Genomic DNA, 24,016 nt, shown 5'->3' with positions numbered 1-24,016 from the left:
GAAATTATGAGAGGGCCTATTTTTTCGGTTTATTTGAGAATTTATGGGAGGAAACAGGATCTTTACTATGATACTAAACGTAATTGAATTGTTCAAAGCGAGCTTCAAGTATTACGCTGTTTGATGATGTATTTTGTGTATTACGTGGTTCTGTTTCAGTGACAAAGCAATTATGCATGCATGGAATTCTATGTAACTGGACCTTTACCTAAACATAAACGTGATCACGTCACGTCACGTCATCACTGTGTGAGCCTAATAATTTAGTAATATAAAAAATAAACCATCTCATACGCCTTCTGCTCTAGTAAACGAAATTCCAATTGATCTTCTTCTCAAAAGTCTTTCGTCTCTTTCTATGCGAGGATAGTACAATGTGTATTCTAATTTAAGAGTTTATAGACACACAGAGCGCGCAATTCTGGGTGGTCTGATTTATAATACACAATTACTGCCAAACCATTCAAACCAAATCTCGTGATTCACAGCGGAAATAAACAGAATGTTATTTATAATATGGCTAATCAAAAATAACTTAAATAGACTGAAAAAAAAAACTTGCTAATGCTTGGTGCTAGCCAAGAAGGGGGTAAGAAATCGGTTGTCTGTAAAGTCGGTTTACTGACGATAGTTGAACGTGACAACGTCATAAGAAAATACTGATGGAATGGTTTCATTTTTCAATTATCGCAATTATCGTTGCTATAAACAATTGATACCACATTCACTGAACTTCATACTTGAAGAAAACATGTAAATGTATTATTGTATAGCAGTTGTGCACGCGGATGCAACGCTCACTCACTCAAGTAGGAGAGAGACAGATGTCGAACGCTGCCGAACGCGGAGGCCGATTGTGCCTCTTTGTCGCTCGTTGCGCGCTCTCGCTTGCACTTCAAGCCTTAAATGGAACGCCTCATGATTCAGGTTTTTTGTACGTGCAGCCGGCTCCATCGAATTATAAGACGTTGTCACGTCAAAAAACCGTGCGGGCTAGAAGCGCGTCTTTCCATCAGTGAAAAAATACATGGTAGACCAAAATGAAAACGAATAGAGAATTTCAATAATAATACAAAAACATACACACCTTTTACATACTTTTAATAGCTGGGTATGTATGTATATGTGTGTTTTGTACATAACGGAATCTTTGCATTTCATTCTCAGTCACTTCAAAACGTTCGATTATATTTAAAATTTACTAAGAAATCAAGGCGATGACAATACATTAATTTTATAACTTGCAGTTGGGTATTTAAGTGTGTTTTTTTGTTGTTCTTAAACTACATTTTTTATCATAACCTAGATTCTGTACAACTATGCAGTTAGGTAAGCACAACAATTTACGCACACTCTATATAATATTAATAAGTGAAGCAAAAACTTTGTACCCCTTTTTACGAAAATTGCGCGGGCGGAGTATGAACTTTCCCACACCTATAGAGAATATAGAGAAGGAGTGCAGAAACCTTTTTAAAATTATGCATAAAAACACATTAAATCAATAAGTAAAACATTACACACACTACCATGTATTTGATCCACACACTCATATACGCATATTTACTCTTTTGTTTATTGTTAAAGTCTGTGGTCAAATTGAGAGTAGATTAATATTGTTGGTCTTTAAAATTATTTGTCTATAGTGCAGCCTTGGCGATATGTGATTATAGAAGTAAAGTTTTTGACAATAGACCCATAATAATGTTCAAACTTATAATTTAAATTAATATTTATAGTCGTATTTCGACTTCTAGGGGACCACTAGTAGTTATTAGATGGCGAAGGAAATTTAACCTTAAGCATATCAAAGCATCAATTTAGTTTTATTTATCAATCTCCTAAACAGTCTTAGTTGTAAAAGTTTGTCATGCGGTGATCGAGAGAAATTTGACTTGTAAAATGGCGTTCAAAATATTTGCTTATTTCAATTTGACTTCCGAAGCATTACTAAACTATGTAGATATGTTATTTTACAAGACCGACGTATCTGCTTGTTAACTTTCTGTACCTATAACCTACCTCTTGGTGCATATACCGATATGCATGGACATTAAGGTCAACTCAATCACAGATCTTGGTGCGATGCGTGGAAATTTATTAAGGTCAACTCAATCATAGATCTTGGTGCGATGCGTGGAAATTTATTAAGGTCAACTCAATCACAGATCTTGGTGCATATTCCGATATGCGTGGACATTTATTAAGGTAAATTCAATCACAGATCGAGATGTCCGTATCTATGTATAACCTTCGAAGCAGTCAGTGTGGTGTGGTTCAATCAAATTCTGCTTACTGCGGGTCCGGCCGCAAATCACATCGGCCTAACCGGTCTTCCTTGTGCTGAATCGACGCGAATAAATCCTTCATGCGTGTTCTGCTACGTGGATATTAAGTCGTAACTCTGAATGGATATGTCACATTTTTCTTCGATTACACGGACGGTTCATTACGAGTCGAAAGATAAATAGTATAACGGAAATATTCAACGATTTGATTAGGAACTTTTTACTTTTATTTTTAATGGCAATTGGAATTGTTAGGTAGGCAGCGGCTTGGCTCTGCCCCTGGCATTGCTGAAGTCCATGGGCGACGGTAACCACTCACCATCAGGTGGGCCGTATGCCCGTCTGCCTACAAAGGCAATAAAAAAAAAAACAAAAACACAGGTTGTTGTGTAAACAAAATTGTGCGTAGTCATAACATGTGGCTGCGCCCGCAAGCTCCGTTGCTTTTTACTTTTTAAGTTCAGCCGCGAATAAGCGCTCCGATTAACCAGTTGTATTTAATTATCTCACTTCTGATAACGCCCTGAACCTTATTGACCACTACCAAAATAACTGCTAAAGAATCTTAACTGCATGCTGCTAGTCAATAACTGTCTGACCGCAGTATCGGGTATTGTGGACTGCTGAGTTCACATTTTGAATATTGAATGGTAATATTGTATACGTTTTTGATGCAAAATACTGATGGCCTAGAAATTAGAGATCAAATTATTAAATCTGGTACTAAAAAGGTAGCCAATTGAACTCTTAAGAAAGTTATTATTATCATCGAGAAATTTCTTAGATTCGTAACTCGATTGAAAATTAAAAAAAAATGACAATATAAATAAGTATACGGCTTTAGGTCTGAAGTCTAACCTCTTATTAGTATATTTTGTATTAGGATAGAATAAACTTCTATCCTACTAGGAGATCAGTACCTAGGAACTCATTAACTAAGATATAATTAAAACTAACTATTTTTATTATGTCTCCGATGAAGAAAATACCAATTTTTTTTTTGTTTAGTTGGGTTGAGGAGCTCACAGCCCACCTGGTGTTAAGTGGTTACTGGAGCCCATAGATATCTATAACGTAAATGCGCCACCCACCTTGAGATAAGTTCTAAGGTCTCAGTATAGTTACAACGGCTGCCCCACCCTTCAAACCAAAACACATTACTGCTTCACACGGCAGAAATAGGTGGGGTGGTGGTACCTACCCGCGCGGACTCACAAGAGGTCCTACCACCAGTAATGAATCGAATACTTGAGTACGTTTAAATATTTCCATAAAGCAAATAAACGACAACAAACAAATGTCGTAAAACAAAATCACAACACACCATTACCGCAAATCAGGTCAGTACTTTTTTCGGTGTTCGCGTGACAAATGGCGGATCGTTCCCATGATAAATACGGGTGTATGATATGACGGAAATGACAAACGCCGAACACTGCATAGCGTCAAGTTGAATCATCCGTAAAACGTCAATGATGTCCCGTCCTATAAATAAATGAAAAACCGTTTGAACGTTACAGAATTTATGCCTAACATTAATTTAAACTTATCAATTATGATTTGTCGAGGAAGCATATTGCATGGCTTTGTACATCTGTTTGGTTGATACCTCACCGGCTTACCCCATGATCTGTAAGCGGAGTAAAATGTCCCTTCGGAACAAGGTGACACTTTACAAAACTTGCATTAGGCCCGTCATGACTTACGCGAGTGTGGTGTTCGCTCACGCGGCCCGCACACACATAGACACCCTCCAATCTTTACAATCCCGCTTTGGCAGGTTAGCCGTCGGAGCTCCGTGGTTCGTGAGGAACGTTGACCTACACGACGACCTGGGCCTCGAATCTATCCAGAAATACATGAAGTCAGCGTCGGAACGGTACTTCGATAAGGCTATGCGTCATGATAATCGCCTAATCGTAGCCGCCGCTGACTACTCCCCGAATCCTGATGAACGCAGGAGCCAGTCACCGTCGACGCCCTAGACACGTCCTTACGGATTCATCAGATCCAATAACCTTTGCATTAGACGCCTTCAGCTCTAACACTAGGAGCAGGCTTAGGGACCTCGGTAACCGTACTCGTCGAACTCGACAAAGAGTTCACCGTGCTACCTAACCCATGAATCAGCTCGCTGAGTTTCTCGCCGGATCTTCTCAGCGGGTCGCGATTCCGATTCGGTAGTAGATTCATTCGCGAAGCAGCTACTCTTGAGCTGTTAGGTCTCCTTCGGAGGCGCTCGGGTAGCTGTTAGCAAATCCCACCCCTCCTGGCTGAGCCTTTGCTCGCCCACGTGTCCTGGTGAAACTGGAAAGGCCTCCGGGCCACCAGTAATGTTTCAATCATAAAAAAACCTCACCGGCTGGCTTAGCTTTTAGAAGAGACATCGACAAAGTTAGCTCAAATATTTCTAATTGTAGTTGATTCTAATGTGACATAGATGTAATTGCAATCATTCGCTGCGATTATTTTTAGAGTGTGACTTGTTTTATTTATACACAAAGTAAGATACAAGGATTACATAAGAATTGTAAAAATTAGACTTCTGAAAGAAAAAAAAATGACTTTCTCTTTGATGTCGAAAAATACATTTACATTTTGAGTAGTAGTGGCATATGCTGGGCTAGCATACTAGATAGTAGCAATAGTAAAATTTTATCTTTGTACAGGCTGACTCGCTGGTTCAGTAATTAGTGGCCCCGATTGCTGGGCTGAAGTTCGTGGGTTCGATTCCGACATCGGGCAAATATCCGTGTGATAAAAAGGTCTGTTTGCTCTTTTTCTGGGTGTTTATATCTATATATATATATATACATTTAAACGAATCATAATTATGTTTGTATATAATATGTATTCATATCAGTTTATGAGTCTCGTATTATGGGTAAATCTAGTTTGGGGCTAGATGACCGTGTTACTTGTCTCACGATTATTATATACATATATTCAATATTAATCCTTATACATATTGATATGAATATTGATGTGTGAAAGGAAATATTTTTAATTGCTTAGAAGTAACTGTTATTTGAAAATCTAAATACTAACTAAATACTAAATACTAGTACTCTATGTAGCTGCTCTTCATAAAGTCATGTCAAATAAGCAAGACTGCATCACGTATGCAAATTGCATTTAATTGAGACACTCTAATGGCGTAGAATATACCAATTCGAATAGTTCAAAGTAAACTAATTCGCTTATTAGTCTCCTATGAAGAGCTGTATTACAAGGCACCGCTTCGAATTTCCAATGTATCGTGAGCAGCACTTGCGTAACACAACGTGTCCGATACTCACGTTAATTGCACCATCTATTCAGGTTTCCCGTCGCAACTCGATGCATCACCACCACTCCGGGCTATTGGTGACGCAAACTAAAGCACAAAGAGGAAATGTATTGCAAATAGAATCGAATACGTTCGCTTTTAGGTGACCGGTTTGTGTTCTTATTATGTTATGGTTGTCGGATGTGGTCACCGGTCGCTGTGTGTCAAGCTGTAACTCCAACCGTGAAAAAATCTTGAAGTTTTTTTTTGCTTGGATGGGTGGACTAGCTCACAGCCCACCTGGTGTTAAGTGGTCACTGGAGCGCTGGATGCGCCACCCACCTTGAGACATAAGTTCTAAGGTCTCAGTATAGCTTAGAGCCGAAATTGCATAAAAATTGTTTGAAGTGACTGATTGTACTAAGCCACTGACAATTTGCCGTTTGGTAAATAATATTCAAAGCATATCTGACGCGAAGCAGTGCACGGAAGATAAATAATGGTTAGATTTTTATTACTCGTGTTGGTCAGGTCAATTTTACAAAAGCACACTCAATTAAAATAATCACAATATTCACTTATGTATATACAAAAACTAATTGACAATAATACTGACCGACACAAACGTCAGGTGATATGACGTAGGCGTCATACATACGATCGGAGATTCATTAAGTCATGTGCGAGTACTTATCCACAAATTGATGACCAAGCTGATGATCCCGACTATTGCACCACGGAACGGGGTTTCGATTTTCGGTCAAAATATGGACCTGTGCCGTTTCATTAGTTGGACAAAAAAGCTCACTGCTACCGGATGTGTTGTTGCTGTAGTTCATAGGCATAATAATCTGAAACACCACCAATCATAAGGTTGAAGTCGGAATTGTATGTGCTTCTGGCAACCATAACACAAGAATGATTTTTAGCACAGAGCTGTGAAAGGACTGTGAAAATTAAATGTTATTTTTGTTTTATTATACTGTATGAATATACTATAGCCCTTCAAAACGAAAAGTGTGATTGTTTATTGAAACCACAAACACATATAATTGTACCACACTACCGCTATTAAATTATGCAAATTCACATTTTTTGTGGGTTTTTATTTTTATTACACCGCAAATTTGGTAAGGTATTTGACTACACCGGGCCTTACCATTATTACTACATTAGGCGACTGAATCTTTAAATATTTTGTTTGTGTTCATACTAAGTAAACTTTTCAATGAAGTCTTTGGTGTTAGCTTCAATTTAAAAAAGAATTGCTTTTCATCAACACCAAATCGAACAAGTAGGTATTTCGGATGCGTTATATATATATCGATTGCTTCTCGTAAAGGCACAGCGTTTCCGTGAAAGCATACGATAAAATTGATTGATTCCATTCAATTAGCAAACAATACGGGGCATCCAATAAGAATTAACGAGAGGAGGTTTTCTGGTTTGCGGCCTACGGTAATCAATAGCCTTTTATTTGGGATAAACGTTTTGTATTTTCGATAATTGTCTCGGTTTAATGGTGGCTTTGGTGATTGATTTCACCTGGTATTCATTTTTTTATTTACTGCTGCAAATAATCTGAACGAGTCTCTTAGAATAGTGGTACCTGTCTGCGGTATTTTGATAACGCCTTAGGCGTTAGACCATGACGACTACATAAGGTGGCAGCACGTATGATGCGAGTCCATAAAAATCGCTTTATTGAGTTCGGTAACGATTTAACACCAGGTTACTACCTCATTCACGCATCTTAACAATAAAAATAATGCATCATCATCACCATCAGCCTATATCTCTCCATTGCTGGATGTAGGCCTCTTCCATAGTCCACTACAATGAACGGTCTTCCGCCTTCCGCATCCAATATTTTCCTGCATATCACCGCAAGTCATCGGTCCACCGGACAGGGGATGCTTAACGCTTTGCTTATCGGTACGTGGTCTGCAGTCCAGAACGCGTCTGCGCCATATGCCATCGATTCTATGACACGTATGTCCGGCCCATTGCCACTCCAACTTACTAATCTTTAGGGCTAAGTCAGTTCTTCGGCGCGCACTGTGCGGTATCGTGGGTTTCTTGGAGTCGGAGCGGTGGGGCTCGATGGGGCTAAGTCGGTAGTCGGTTTTGCGGAGTAGTTCTTGCGTGGCTGACGCCATGCAGCGCCCCGCGCGCCTTTCTCAAGGCGTAGTCTCCCGGCAGGAATTGGAAGAAGAGGAGGACCCCGGTCTTACTCTTCTCCCTCTTTTTCTCTGGAGGCGCTGTAGTCCGACATAATCGGGTCTGTTACCCTCCTCGACAGGGTATCCGTAAATGGATTCCCCAGTGATAAAAAAGGGGCTAAGTCAGTTACTTTGGTTTTGCGACCGATTTCCTCATTTCTGACTCGATCTGTGAAAGAAACTCGAAGCATACCCCTTTCTATAGCACGCTGAGCGAGTTTGAACTTACGGACCAGACCTACGGTCTTCTTATCAGCCTACAGACGTCCACTGCTGGACATAGGCCTCCCCCAAGCCTCGCCACAAAGACCGGTCCTGCGCTGCCTGCATCCAGCGAATCCCCGCGAACCTCAACAGATCGTCGGCCCATCTTGTGGGAGGTCTTCCGGTACGCAGTCGCCACTCAAGAACTTTCTGGTCAATGTCCACGTTTCAGCGCCATATTTCATGAGCGGTAGAGACCAAAGATTTTTGTCTTTAAGCATTACGATGCTGCTGAAAGATTTCACGGAGTTTTCAATACGCAGCAATAATAATACTAAATTACAAACTGTCCTTTACTAATGTTTCGACTGAATCAGATGAATTTAGTATTCGTATATCAAGAAAACAAGCCACGTATGATATGATTTTCATATATCATTTCATATATCATCAATATATCAATTAATAACAATACTCATTTGATTGCATTTAAATCAGGTACACTGAATATGTAATACGGATTAAACTCACTCGAATAGTACGATCGTTCATGACTGTACGAATTGGCTATTTAAATTCGTATCGGATCGCGGTTTCAATATTACTGCGCTCTTAACCTGAATAATGGGATATTTGCACTAATGTATTAGAACTTGTTTTCGTAAACCTTTTCATTTAAGTTTCATTGTATGTTATTTAAATGAAATAAATCAGAAACTTATGATTGCTTGTTCATTGCTAGACAGTATTGAATGTGATTCAATATTTGACTACGATCGAAAAAAAAATTTTTTAATTTTTATTGCTTGGATGGGTGGACGAGCTCACAGCCCACCTGGTGTTAAGTGGTTACTGGAGCCCATAGACATCCACAACGTAAATGCGCAACCCACCTTGAGATACAAGTTCTAAGGTCTCAAGTATAGTTACAACGGCTGCCCCACCCTTCAAACCGAAACGCATTACTGCTTCACGGCAGAAATAGGAAGGGCGGTGGTACCCACCCGCGCGGACTCACAAAAGGTCCTACCACCAGTAAAATATTGCTATGTTATTATTGTGTATATTTCTTAGGTTTTAATTGTGTGTACACTATCTGTGTCTGTTGTACTTATCTTAATAAAATTCATTGCAATCAGGACTAGAGAAGTTTCCTGATAATATTGATTTTTCGATTAAAATATTTTTTTTCAGTAAGTGTATACATATTATTATATTCAGTATGCTACGGTCTAAGCTAATTTATTTTTGAAATAAACAAATATGATCATTATGTCGTAACATTAAGCTCTAGTCTTAATCCCTAAACACAGCTAGCATAAATTTCAGAACAGTGTTGCCAGATAGGGGCCAGTAGACACCTTGGTCTAGATAGCCAAAATCTACGATGTTCATTAATTTCCTTGTTAGGTTGTCGCACTCAGAATTTTCCTGCATTTACGATACATAGTTTCTATATTTGACTTTCTTAATTAAATTACCAAACTGGACCGTATGTTAAGCTCTGTTTGGAAAGGTACTCCTCCGTGTTGCAAAGTCTGAGTCATAGCCTACTAATTGAGCGACGATAACCGTCCATGACCGACGGTAACCAGTCACCAGTAGGTGAGTATGCTTGTCTTCGGCCTAAAATGTTACAGATAACTTCTTCCAACATTTAGCACGTACATCTATGCCTACAAGAAGATAAGTACGAATTATGTTACTTAACAGTATCGTAAAAGGAACTATACGATTTTTTTGTTATCCAATTTAAAAGCTTAATGTGTATTATAGACGTCTCTTAACAAACTAAATTTGAACTTCAAATTTTCCAAACCATTATTTTAATTAAAATACTGTTTCAAAGACTCCGCTGCTATGGCTAAAGTTGTTAAGCGTCTACCAAAATCCATAGATAATCGTATTTTGAATTCGATAATACTGTCACAGAACATCGAAACATAAAAAAATATCCTAAAAATGTATGCAATATAATATACAATTTCTCAGTGGTATCTGAACTAAGCGCAGCTGGTGTCACAGAATACCACACATACAACCAATAACACAAGCCACGCATTGAGATACAAAGGCAGTTTCGCCATCGGAACCGGAATAAAAAAACTGCTTTGTGGTACAACGAAGCAGAATATTCTCGGTACTGATGTCGTATTTTCGCATTAAAACTGTAACAATTCCCAAAAATATTCGAAACTTAGTTAATATGCGGAATCATTTGGTATCATCACCAGTATTTTTCTCATAAATACTGTCAAAAGAGCGTTGTTTAGTTATAAAATTTTTTTTAGTTTACCTATTATATTTATTATATATTTTGACTACTATTAACAAAATTAATTCATAATTTTATCTTACTTTAAAAGACAGTTAATGTAACGGGCAAAAATGTTGCAAAAATGATTAATATATTAAATATATATATATATATTTTTTTTTATTGCCCTTGTAGGCAGACGAGCATACTGCCCACCTGATGGTGAGTGGTTACCGTCGCGCATGGACTTCACCAATGCCAGGGGCAGAGCCAAGCCGCTGCCTACCGCTTAATACTCTCTACAAGCCTCGTTTGAAGAAGGACATTTCATAGCACTCGGGAAACACCGTGGAGGGGAGCTCATTCCATAGCTGGATGGTACGTGGCAAAAAGACCTCTGGAAACGCACTGTGGATGACCGCAGTGGCTCCAGGTAGTATGGATGAATTCTACTCCGGTGGCGGGCGGTGCGATGGTAAAAACGAGATGCCGGTATCATCTCGAACAATTCCTCAGAGCACTCCCCATGGACCATACGGTACAAAATATAGAGGGAACCGAAGTCCCTCCGCAGACCCTGAGGTTCCAAACGATCCGTGAGGATGGGATTATCGACAATCCGAACGGTCCTCCTCTGTATGGAGTCAAATGGAAGAAACTCGTATTTGGGAGCCCCGGCCCAGAGATGGGAGCAGTACTCCACGCGAGGCCGGACTTGTGCTTTATAAAGCCAAAGCCTTTGTCCAGGCGTGAAGTACCGCTTCGCTCTGTTGAGGACTCTCAGTATTTTGGACGCCAATTTGGCATTGCCTTCCAAATTACATATGTTAAATCTTTAAAACACTCTCCTGTAAAATTAGTAAGTTTTGAGATTATACAGATTTAATGCGAGAAGACGATGTGAAGAAATTTGAAGCCCTACCCTAACTATTTATAGTAAAATTTTACGGTTACATTTCCAAGAACACAAATGGTGTTTGTTTGCTTACGTCTAATCAGCTTCAGCTTGAGAGTAGCTGTCACCGCATAGTGATTACAGTCACTGCCGAACGCTATCACGCGCCGCACTGCTGAGGTTAACCGCACAAACCGAGTCCTGTGTACTATGAGAAATCTACCTACAGATCTAGCTTAAAACGACAACATTATTAACGATCTAATTTAAATTTTGGGCTGCGATATAGTGTAAAGCACTGAAGTATTACTTGCTGGAGGTAGGACCTCTTGTGAGTCCGCGTGGGTAGGTACCACCACGCTGCCTATTTCAGCCATGAAGCAGTAATGCGTTTCGATTTGAAGGGTGGGGCAGCCGTTGTAGCTATACTTGAGACCATAGAACTTATATCTCAAGGAGGGTGGTTTACGTCGTAGATGTCTATGGGCTCTAGTAACCACTTAACACCAGGTTGGCTGTGAGCACGACCAACCTAAGTTAAAAAAAAAGAAGTGAATATCGCAAATGATGTGCAGCGTTGCGCTTTATAAGTTGAGCTAAGTTGAGCTGTCTTGTAAGAGTGCAGGGGAGTCGTTTCGTGCGGTAGGGCCCTAGAGCTCGTTGGGCCCACGGTCTGCTCCCAGCATCGGCAGATAGTCAAGTCCCACATACCCCGCGTGCCCCCTTAGGCGCGGGGATCTCGTAGGAGGTTCAGCCCCTGCACGAAAAAAAAAGTTGAGCTGCCTATGTTTACGGCCTTGTTTTTATTTCTTTAATGGTTAGGCGAGTTCGCGGCCCACCTGGTGTTATCTGGTTACCGGAGCCCATAGACATCGATAACGTAAATGCCGCCACCCACCTTGAGACATGAGTTCCAAAGCATCAGGCCCTACATTACAATGGCTGCCCCACCCTTCAAACCAAGACGCATCACTGCTTTCACCCGAACGGACTCACAAGACGCTCTACCAGTAGTGACCACGCGAATCACATTTTTTCTGGACTCTATTTTTATTACACAATGTTTTTCCTTCATAAAATTCATATCATATATTGAAATCAAAATATTACAACACTCTAGAACAATACTTTAATAATAATTGAAGGATTACTGGTGGCCCGGAGGCCTTTCCAGTTTCACCAGGACAGGTGGGCGAGCAAAGGCTCAGCCAGGAGGGGTGGGATTTGCTAACAGCTGCCCGAGCGCCTCCGAAGGAGACCTAACAACTCAAGAGTAGCTGCTTCGCGAATGAATCTACTACCGGATCGGAATCGCGACCCGCTGAGAAGATCCGGCGAGAAACTCAGCGAGGTGATTCATGGGTTAGGTTGCACGGCGAACTCTTTGTCGAGTTCGACGAGTACGGTTACCGAGGTCCCTAAGCCTGCTCCTAGAGCTGAAGGCGTCTAGTGCAAAGGTTGGCATGCTCTGTATTACACTCCTTTCTATAGCTTTTACGGTTTTCTTTAGATGAATTATTAAACAGCTCTCAAGGGGCACCTTGATTTTGACACTAGCGTTCCTGATTCTTCGAAAACACGTTTGACTTCATCGCCTAATTAAAAGCGAAAGGCTATATATATTCTTAAGACAAAGTCCGAGCGGAAATATATTCTCCGAATTTCTTTGAAGCCACCAAACTCCTTAGGGTGCTCGCCTGTTTTTTGGCTTTTGTAACAGCTGTATTTAGATGGTTATGAATTTTAATTTTCCGACCTTCAGCACTATCGAACTGTACGCAAATAAATCAATGCTACAAAGATTAGATCTTCAAATCATAGATTAGGCATTGATAAAACAGAAAGGATGTCAGTATTCGTTCGTTGTGGCTTTGCAGATAACACGTACACATGTTCACGAATAACTTCAACAACTAAGGAATAGCATCGTGTAGTTAAATCCAACCAATTTTTTATTTTTGTTTAAAGCATTTTTGGCCCTTTTGTATTACTAGCGGCCCGCTCCGGCTCCGCTCGGGTCTTTAACAAAAATTTTAACGATATTTGACGTTGTTTTATTTTTTTAAATAAAATAACACTTATTGCGGCATAATTATAATAGTTATTAGATATATGCTGTCGCGACATTTTTTGTAAATAATAATGTGTTCTACAAAGTCGTAGTACATTATTTTATTTTATCATCAATAGTTTTCGCAGGACACGCGATGTAAAGAATATTTTAGGTCATTTTTTTACACCTTGGGTTACATTATTGGAGTTTTAGTAAGGTTTCCTAATTTTTTTCAAAAAAGGTTATTGTCTATGTCACTCGGGAATAAAGTAGCTTCCAAGTAGTGAAATAATTTTTAAAATCGGTTCGGTAGTTTCGGAGCCTATTCAATACAAACAAACAAATCTTTCCTCTTTATAATATTAGTATAGATTTACGGAGGGCCCCCGAAGTAGAGGTAGGCCTAAGCTGAGATGGATGAACGGCGTCGAACAGGACACCAAGAAGTTAGAGGTAATAAGTTGGAGAAGGAGAGCCCCGAATAATTCGGACAAGAAAAATTTACTGAGCCAGATTGAGACCCACCCCCCGCTAACTCTTCAGGTCATGATGATTTGTAATACCACAACATAAACACAGCCACCGTGAGACATGAAACCTCAATAGTAAATAAAACTACCCTCAAAACTAAATAAAACTACCCTCAAAAACAAAATACGTAACCACTGTACGGTAGAAACAAAATAGTGATACAATCTATGCCGCTTTCATTTAGAATTAGTAGTAGGGCCATACAGCCAATTAGCCAGAGAAACTATTATTTTTGAAGATTATACGATCAGATTTATATAGTAAAATTTATATAGTAGTTATTTAATTACTCAAATCAGTTGTTATTGCAGTGCTTTAAACATTTTCCAAAGCTGGTAATTGCTGATATTCTATTCAATCGGCTACAAATAACAGCGCTCACAACTCACAATATAAAATAATTTCTACATATTTCTTTCTATGTACATATTATACATAATCTATGAATTATGTTTGTCGCAAACAAGACATGCAGCTACATCAATCATGTTGGTTGCACCACCTGTCGATTCTATGAATGTGCAATGAATCTTCATCGCACGTTGACATTTACTAATCTAGACATAATCTTATACAATGAGACAACAAGCACGGGATGAACTCAGTAGACAATAGTCAAAACAGTATTTTCTTTGTTTTTCCCGAATCGTAGACGTGACGTGACTACGAAAACCGTAAAGTATTCGAATGTCGAAAATAATAATAAAAAAAACAAAATGTGTGCAATTCACACGTGGTAGAAGTGAAACCTTCCAAAATTAAAATACAATTATCCTAAACGTCTTAAGTATATGTAAAATTTTGTCATTACTAAATAATTGTAAGGTAGCGCCCTCTGTGAATTGATATTTTAATTTCACGTATAATCCTAAATTAAAATTCACTACAAGAGCTTTCATACACACGTTAGTATTAAAAAATCTCACAGATGGCGCTGTATTAAATAGTATGTATATTTCTGTCTCATTCTTTGCTGGCTTCATCCTACACATTTTTGTATTTGTGTCTCTTACCTGTCGTTTTTTCCGTTGCATCCGGTTTGAAATCACAACGATTCTAAAGAAGTTTTCACTTCAAAAACGCAAAATGAAACTGTAAAAGTAGCTTTAATAAAAATATTCAACTAAATTCGATTAAATGAATTGGCATCTTGGCATGTCTGCTCAAAAATTATATCCCGCAATATTTATCTGATTGTTTTTTAGCCAGCAATAATACTTAAGAATGAGTACCAATACATCATAGATAACGCGCGAGTTGTTTAATAAAAATTACAAATTGAATTCAAAAGATGTAAATTCTTCAGCCTAAATATATACCTAACAAGTGCTTCCAGAATTAAAACATTTGAAATTATTTGCGAGCTCCGATAGTTTGATACTGACATCTGGCTAATTTCTTGCATGTATTGGTTAAACTCACCGATTTCAAAGTTGACTCAGCCGTTGTGCAGTTAAACTGAGAATTAGATCTCAATGTCTCAATTCCATGGTAATTGTAATTAATGACATAAGATAGGCGGCGCTTGGTTCACCTAAATAATTAATAAAATATTGCCGTCGAATTATTTTTTAAAATGATAATCGTGCAGGATGTGTAAAAAAAAAAACTAATTAAAATATTTACATAAATTTTAACAAACTCATTTAATAATTATAGTAAAATATGCCCTAATGTACCCGCTTTATAAGTCTGATTAAAGCAGAAGATTAAAGCACTGTACAGCTGTAATCCACTTCAGACAGAAAGGAATTCCCCGAAATTAGAAAACAATTATAATGCTCCAACAGCAAAACATTTAAAAGCGTAAGTGCCTGTCTGTATTCTCGAAAGGTCGAAGGGATAAGCATTTTGCAATAAAGGTCCTATGCTGTCAGAATATGAAAGGTATCAAGGATCCGGAATGTGGACGTCTACGACATTAATTTCATAAATGGCGTATTAATAATATATACTAATATTATAAAGAGGAAAGATTTGTTTGTTTGTTTGTATTGAATAGACTCCGAAACTACTGAACCGATTAGAAAAAAATCTTTCACTGTTTGGAAGCTACACTATTCCCCAGTGACATAGGTTATAATCTTTTTTGAAAAAATTAGGGATCCTTACTAAATCTCCAATAATCAAGGTGTAAAATAATTACCAAAAATATTCTTTACATCGGGTGCCCCGCGAAAACTATTTATGATAGAATAAAATAATGTACTACGACTTTGTAGAACACATTATTATTTACAAAAAGTGTCGCGGCAGCATATGTCTAACTATTATAGTTATGCCGCAATAAGTGTTCTTTTATTTTTAAAAATAAAACGTGAAATATCGTTGAAATTTTTGTCAAAGACCCGAGCGGAGCCGGGGTGGGCCGATATAAATAATAATAATAATAATAAAGAAAATTTGGCTTTTCATTTATTAAAGGCCGTAATGAAATTATTCTCGACTGTAAAAACTATTATTTACTAGAAAATACTTTCTTAAGGATAACAGAAAAAAGTATTATTTTACTAAATCATGCAGTATATATATACGTCCAGCAATGGACATACGCTGACTAATTATGATTTTTTTTGTAGTTCGCCACTATATTTCTTAATCTTTACGCGATAAATTTTAACTTTGAATATAGAATCTATTATATTGTATTGATACAATTGGCTTGGCTTTCGGTAGCGGTTTGGCTCTGCCCCTGGCATTGCTGAAGTCCATGGGCGACGGTAACCACACAACATCAGGTGGGCCGTATGCTCGTCTGCCTACAAAGGCAATAAAAAAAAATACAGTATGAATTTTTTTTTGTGAATTCTTACATATGAATGCTTATTAACTGCAGTCTTAGATGGCGTGTTTTTGGAATGGCCTTTATGATCTCCAATATTAAATATATTTAATTTGATATTTTTTCCTTGCCTATTCGCTGGGAGCCTAAGGGGCTATACCAGCTACTCACGGACCGGTGGGTGAGCTCACGGGCTCAACCTGAGAGAATTGCCGACACTGGCCCTAACAAGAGCAGTGCTTCGCTGAACCTACCACTAGCATCTGAATCCCGAACCACTGAGAAGCTCCGGCGAGAAACTTAGTTGGTTTTTGTGTCTATGGCGTTTTCTATGAACCTACTGTAAGGTTTATGATTATTTATATTAATATGATTATATAGAGTCCTGTAGATATTAAGAATTATTATTAAATGTGAGGTTTTTAATGGTGTGCTATTGCATATTATTGTTTGTTTATATATTATTGTTTATCAGTTGCTCAACTAATTGCTTTTAAAGTCACTGACTAAGCCACGTGACCGGCCAAGAGAGGATAGCCGGCTGAGACATATTTAAAAGTGAATGCAGGCGGTCAGAAAATAGCTTCCCACGCATTCAAACCGGATTCGGATGCGTCGTCTACAACGCGAAGTCCACTCCCGCTTAAGCGACGCGCGTAACGATAATTGGCATAGTTATTTAGAACAACTCGCGCCCTCCCACCAAGCATACTGGCGACTAGCTAGGATTCTCAAATCCGAAACTACCGCTACTATGCCTCCCCTCGTACGCCCCTCAGGCCAACCACCGGCATTCGATGACGATGACAAGGCTGAGCTGCTGGCCGATGCACTGCAAGAGCAGTACACCACCAGCACTCAACACGCGGACCCCGAACACACCGAGTTAGTCGACAGGGAGGTCGAGCGCAGAGCTTCCCTGCCGCCCTCGGACGCGTTACCCCCCGTTACCACTGACGAAGTTAGAGACGCGATCCACAACCTCCAACCTAGGAAGGCACCAGGCTCCGACGGCATCCGCAACCGCGCGCTAAAACTTTTGCCAGTCCAACTGATAGCAATGTTGGCTACAATTTTTAATGCCGCTATGACGCACTGCATCTTTCCCGCGGTGTGGAAAGAAGCGGACGTTATCGGTATACATAAGCCGGGCAAACCGAGAAACGAAACTTCTAGTTACCGTCCGATTAGTCTCCTCCCGACGATAGGAAAAATTTACGAACGTCTCCTTAGGAAACGCCTCTGGGATTTTGTTACCGCGAACAACATTCTCAGAGACGAACAGTTCGGATTCCGCTCAAAACACTCGTGCGTACAACAAGTGCACCGCCTCACGGAGCACATTCTGATAGGACTAAATAGGCGTAAACAAATCCCGACCGGCGCCCTCTTCTTCGACATCGCGAAGGCGTTCGACAAAGTCTGGCACAACGGTTTAATTTACAAACTGTACAACATGGGAGTGCCAGACAGACTCGTGCTCATCATACGAGACTTCTTGTCGAACCGTTCGTTTCGATATCGAGTAGAGGGAACTCGTTCTCGTCCCCGTCAACTGACTGCCGGAGTCCCGCAAGGCTCCGCGCTCTCCCCGTTATTATTTAGTTTGTATATCAATGATATACCCCGGTCTCCGGAGACCCATCTAGCGCTCTTCGCCGATGACACGGCTATCTACTACTCATGTAGGAAGATGTCGCTGCTTCATCGGCGACTCCAGATCGCAGTAGCCACCATGGGACAGTGGTTCCGGAAGTGGCGAATTGACATCAACCCCACGAAAAGCGCAGCGGTGCTCTTCAAAAGGGGTCGCCCTCCGAACATCACTTCGAGCATCCCACTCCGTAGTAGGCGCGCAAACACCTCCGCCGTTAGTCCCATCACTCTCTTTGGCCAGCCCATACCGTGGGTCTCGAAGGTCAAATATCTAGGCGTCACCCTCGACAGAGGGATGACATTCCGTCCCCATATAAAAACGGTACGCGACCGCGCCGCGTTTATTCTAGGACGACTCTATCCAATGCTTTGTAGTCGAAGCAAACTGTCCCTCCGCAATAAGGTAACTCTCTACAAAACTTGTATACGCCCCGTCATGACGTATGCAAGCGTAGTGTTCGCTCACGCAGCCCGCACCCACTTGAAATCCCTTCAGGTTTTTCAATCACGATTCTGCAGGATAGCCGTCGGAGCGCCATGGTTCCTTAGGAATGTGGATCTCCACGATGACCTGGAGCTCCACTCTCTTAGTAAGTATCTACAGTCGGCATCGCTGCGCCACTTTGAGAAGGCGGCACGACATGAGAATCCTCTCATCGTAGCCGCTGGAAATTACATACCCGACCCAGTAGACCGAATGGTAAACCGTCGACGTCGCCCAAAGCACGTCATTACGGATCCTCCTGATCCATTAACGGTGCCTTTAGGCACCACAAGCACCGGTCACCGTCCTCGTCGAACCCGTCGCTTGCGACGAAGGGCTCGACGAGCGAATTAACCCACAGACACAGCCCACTGAGTTTCTCGCCGGATCTTCTCAGTGGGTCGCGCTTCCGATCCGGTGGTAGATTCTGCGAAGCACTGCTCTTGCTAGGGCGGTGTTAGCAATTCTCCGGTTTGAGCCCCGTGAGCTCACCTACAAACGTTAGGGCGAAGCTGAAATAGCCTCTCAAGGCTATCAGCATAGGTAGGAGAAAAAAAAAAAAAAAGAAGAAAATAGTAGTTGAATAAGACGCATCAATGTAAAATTGGCAGATGAAATCAGAGTGCGAATAAAGTTAGTCTGTTTAATTTACACATCTGACACCCAAAACTACAATATAAATAAAGGTACTTCTTCTCCATCGCTCCCTCATTGCTGAGGATCGTGACTCCGTTTTAGTTTGTCGACTGTCAGCCTCCATCGGTTCCGGTCAGTTGCCTGGTGTAGTGCAGCGCTAAGTGGTCCGCTGGTTTGCTCGGAGATCTGGTCGGACCAACGTTTGGGGATCCGGCCTCTAGGACGTTTTCCTTTTACTTTCCCAGGATAAATAAATAAAGGTACAATATAATATAAAAGATTGCGCTGCAAGTTCTAATTTCGTTCAACTTCAACAAATTCCTAGAGTAGCGAACCTAGCTCGCTGCTATAAACTTTCCAGTTAATAAAGTTATAGATTTATATCTATCAAGAGATGAAATTAAATGAAAAAGAATTAAGAATCGAAAGTTCTCCTCCGTGCCATCAACGTTTCTAAGTTTTAATTGCCTTCCACCGCCCAAGTTGAGAAATTAATATCTTTCAAGGGAGTTTAATTTCAGGACATTGTTGGAGCAATATCGTGCAGCATCCTTCTTGATTTAGTAACGAAACGCAGTTCCGAACCTTTCAAAGTTTGACCTGTAATAAGACTTTCTCGGACTATCTTTTTGAACTGTTTAGATTTAATGCGTAATGCTTTTAAATATTTAATGCGCATACATAATAATAGTAAAATTTAATTCAAAATATAATAATATATACCACTAGCTGTACCCGTTCGCTTCGCTGGGCATTTAAAATTAACATTATTATTTCTCGCCCCCACAAAGATTCTCATTATTAACGCTCCTTAACTGGTGTAGGGAGTCTAACACTCATATAAATATTAGCCTATCCATTAAGTACATGTATATTCTACATGGACACCTAGTTTCAAGTCAATTTGATGCACGGTTCAGTAGTTATAACGGAACATCGGTAAAAACGACTGTAGATTTATATGTTAGTATAGATATACTATAAATAATCATATATTAAAAAATTATAATCGTAAGATAATCCGACTTGCCCAAAAACATTCTCCTAATTGGGCAACGTATGGGCTCAATAATGACATTGAGTCACAAATTGAGTCGTTTCCCGTCGAAAATCGAATGTGATCTAACAATGGACTGCTACGTCGAATGATTATGCCACCTCGTGATCGTTCGCTGCATATCGCAGACCACTAATGATACTTGGTTCTCTTTATTGGGGTAATTTACGATCCAAACAGTGGCCAACAGCACCCGGAATATAATAAGTTAGATGAGCGGAACAGATGCACTGCGGCATGTTCAAAATATGTTTTTTGTGTGGCCTAAGATGAAGACTTTCATGAATGTGATTTTGAATCGTAATTAATTGAATCTTCCACCTTAAGTATCCGTTAGTTGCCATTTGGCTTTGGAATGAGCTCCCCTCCACGGTGTTTCCCGAGCGCTATGAGAACTTGCGGAGAGTACTTAACGGTAAGCAGCGGCTTGGCTCTGCAACTGGCATTGCTGAGGTGCATAGGCGACGGTAACCACTCACCAAAAGTCGCTTTGGTGTGCTTCTGGAATTACTGGAGCCTACGAGTGATGTAACAAATTAATGACGATGAAGATAAACATTACACCAAGTGGGTCGTGCACAGGACTGCCTTTGATAAAAATAATAATAATTAGATAAGTATTTGTAATGATTGTGTGTTTCAACGGGTTGATGGCCCCCTCGGCGTTATGTGATTACCGAGGTCCCTGAGATCAAAACATGACTGCATTGTTACATAGCCTGAGACATGAAATGGAAGGAACATGCAGTTGGTTCCTACCCATGCGGGCTTACCAAATGCCCTCCCATTAGTAATGTCCAAAATTTATCGACAGCAAAAATACAGAAAATGAAAAGTGAGTAATCCACGGGATTATTATATCTATAGAAAATTTGCAGTGAAAAGCAATTTACTACAATATGGCTAGTTTTAAGCTGTGTATATACACATATATACAGTACACATATTATGTATTCACTTAGATAATAATAATAATTATGTTTTTAAGTTAATAAATGATATGGAAATGAGTGGGATAAAAGAGAGATAGTCAGAAAAAATTTAAAAAATCCTTGGCGTAAATATCTCAACAACTCTAAGTTGTGTAAGAAAAATATGATTATAAATTATAATAGCAAGAATTGGATTATTTTCATGTCAATTTAGTTCTAATGGAACATTTCTTCTCGAAGTTTAAACTCATAAATGTCGTGAAAAATATGTGCAATAATTTGACCTTATTAAATAAAGCCGAACTCAGTGGGCTAAATTTGAAGAGGTCCATATCTAGCAGCGGGTGAATGCCAATGATTATGCATAACATCAAAGACACCATTAAAGTGAATTCAAAAGCTTTCAATGTAATTGTTTTAATCATTAATGTTTTTACAATAAAATGCGATAAACCAATTTTAATTAGAATGTCTCAACAACTTACTAATTAATAACCAAATGTCTCACCAGCGAATGCAAGTTGATACGCTTGTTACATTTCGCCAATAACTTGCGCCCTAACACCAATCTTTGGCTGGCTTATTCCGGCTCCTGAGATACGAGCAAACTTTCGCATATGCTCGTGAAACTCTCTCCTATTTATAAGCTCCAAATAGACACTTTCATAAAGAATTTATGTGCCCGATGCAATTTTAGACGTCATGAAATTTAATGAAATAATAATTAGGCCATGTGTTATGATAACATTTATCAAAGAGCGCCGATTATATCTCATTGATTTAAGTCCTCAGAAAATGTGTGTGTAAGAAAATTAGCCTATTAGCGCTTATTTTGTACCTACTCGTGTTGCTTGTGCGATGTATTGTGAGTTTGCAATATTATGTACCACCATCCTATCTACTTCAATTGCGAAGCAGGAATTTATTTTGCTTTGAACGGCTGGACAATCTAAAATCAATTAAGACTGATTTTTATGTCTCAAAGTGGGCGTCTTAATTCAGGATTGTCTATGATTTCCGATAACTATCTAGCAATCTAGGGCTAAAAAAAATTTAACACAAAACACAAATACCCGAATGCTACGCTGTAATTGACTTGAATATACCCAAAAAAGGACTAATCTCTAGAGGACACAATAACAGTTCATCAGATTTGAACGAAATACTGTAATATTTTTGTTGAAGCCAAAAAAAACCAGAAGTTTGTGGTAGGTACCTATTTTTCCCTTTTGAAACGCAGTGCTATCAGGAATATTTTCAGCTCATTACCGAGTCAAAAGAAGCTATTAAAATAGATTAAACGTTTTGATACAGATTAAACAAATTACTGGTGGTAGGACCTCTTGTGAGTCCGCGCGGGTAGGTACCACCACCCTGCCTATTTCTGCCGTGAAGCAGTAATGCGTTTTGAAGGGCTGGGTAGCCGTTGTAACTATACTGACACCTTAGAACTGATTTCTCAAGGTGGGTGGCGCATTTACGTTGTAGATGTCTATGAGCTCCAGTAACCACTTAACACCAGGTGGGCTGTGAGCTCGTCCATCTATCTAAGTAATATAAAATAACAATAATAATAATAATTGTGTAAGTAGCATCTTTTATTAGATATGATATTTCGAAATGAAATAATCTCACTGTAATAAAATACAATATTGAAAACTTTTATCCAAATTCATTAATTCAACAATCAGTTACAATCATTTACAACAGCATTTACAATTACATAGAAAATTAAAAGATCGTAAAGATTACAAAGTAAGTCACAAAGTAAATAACTTGAACAGACCGCAACAGTATATTTGAAGAGATTTCGTCCATTCTATGAGCTATTTAGTTTAACGACGCTTTCTAAACGCTGTCTTCCTGAAGTTGGCTTTTAGCGGCTCGAAATGTGGTTTCGGTTTAGTCTAAGTATTTAATTGTGATCTGGATCATATTGGCCTTGTTACTGTTCGTCGTGCCACAATATGATTGTTCAAATTGTTCAGCGAAATGGCTTATTAGTTTTAGGTAATATTATAGACGAATGAATAATTTAATTTATTATTTTACATGGTTATATACGCAGTATTACAAATCAGACAACTCAATTAAAGGACCACATCTTAATAGCAAACCATCATAGAAATCAACTCTCGTGGCTTTTTTTCAAAGGCCCCTAAAAAAAATAAGCTATTTTACCACGAATGTGATTTTCATATGCATTTCAAGTTGCTGTTTTTATGTTCTATGGCACTGTATACACTAAAACCGCTAGTTACCAGACTGCCTATATCAAATACTAAATTAAACCTCTATTTTTTTCAATTAAACAAATCTGAGGAGATTTCGTGGCATGTGTAATACTCATTTAATCCACTTGGAATAGATTCTAAGGGTGCCAGCATTCATGACCTACTTCCAACAAGACACAGCTTGCTAGCGTAATTAAAGATGCTTTCATCGAATAGATCTGTCTTTGAGTCGGTCTTTGAGTCGAAAACAAACCTTACTTTGAGAATTATAAACCATACCAAAACATTATTAACATACAACAACGTATAATATTAACCATTATTATATATACAATTCAATTCCAATAAGTGTTTTCGAAAACAGTAAAATATTTAAAAAAAAGATGTGTGGGGTCGTGGGACACCGGGTAGGAACGAAGTTCCTTATTATAAAAATATTAATTTTAAGTTCTATTCGAGGTATAAAGAAAATAAAACTGGAGGTTTCGCAACAACCCACGATCATTCGGTAACGTGC

The 24,016-nt window shown here is 39.2% G+C and overlaps 1 protein-coding gene across 1 annotated transcript in view; it reads left to right on the top strand.

Moving 5' to 3' along the window:
* The window catches only part of LOC134199939 (uncharacterized protein K02A2.6-like), a 933,609-nt gene that overhangs the window by 722,742 nt on the left and 186,851 nt on the right, over positions 1-24,016 (top strand). The window lies entirely within an intron of this gene.

The sequence above is a fragment of the Bombyx mori genome, chromosome 13 (assembly GCF_030269925.1).
Source record: "Bombyx mori chromosome 13, ASM3026992v2".
NCBI classification, from domain to species: domain Eukaryota; kingdom Metazoa; phylum Arthropoda; class Insecta; order Lepidoptera; family Bombycidae; genus Bombyx; species Bombyx mori.
This window is presented reverse-complemented; position numbering and strand designations above follow the sequence as displayed.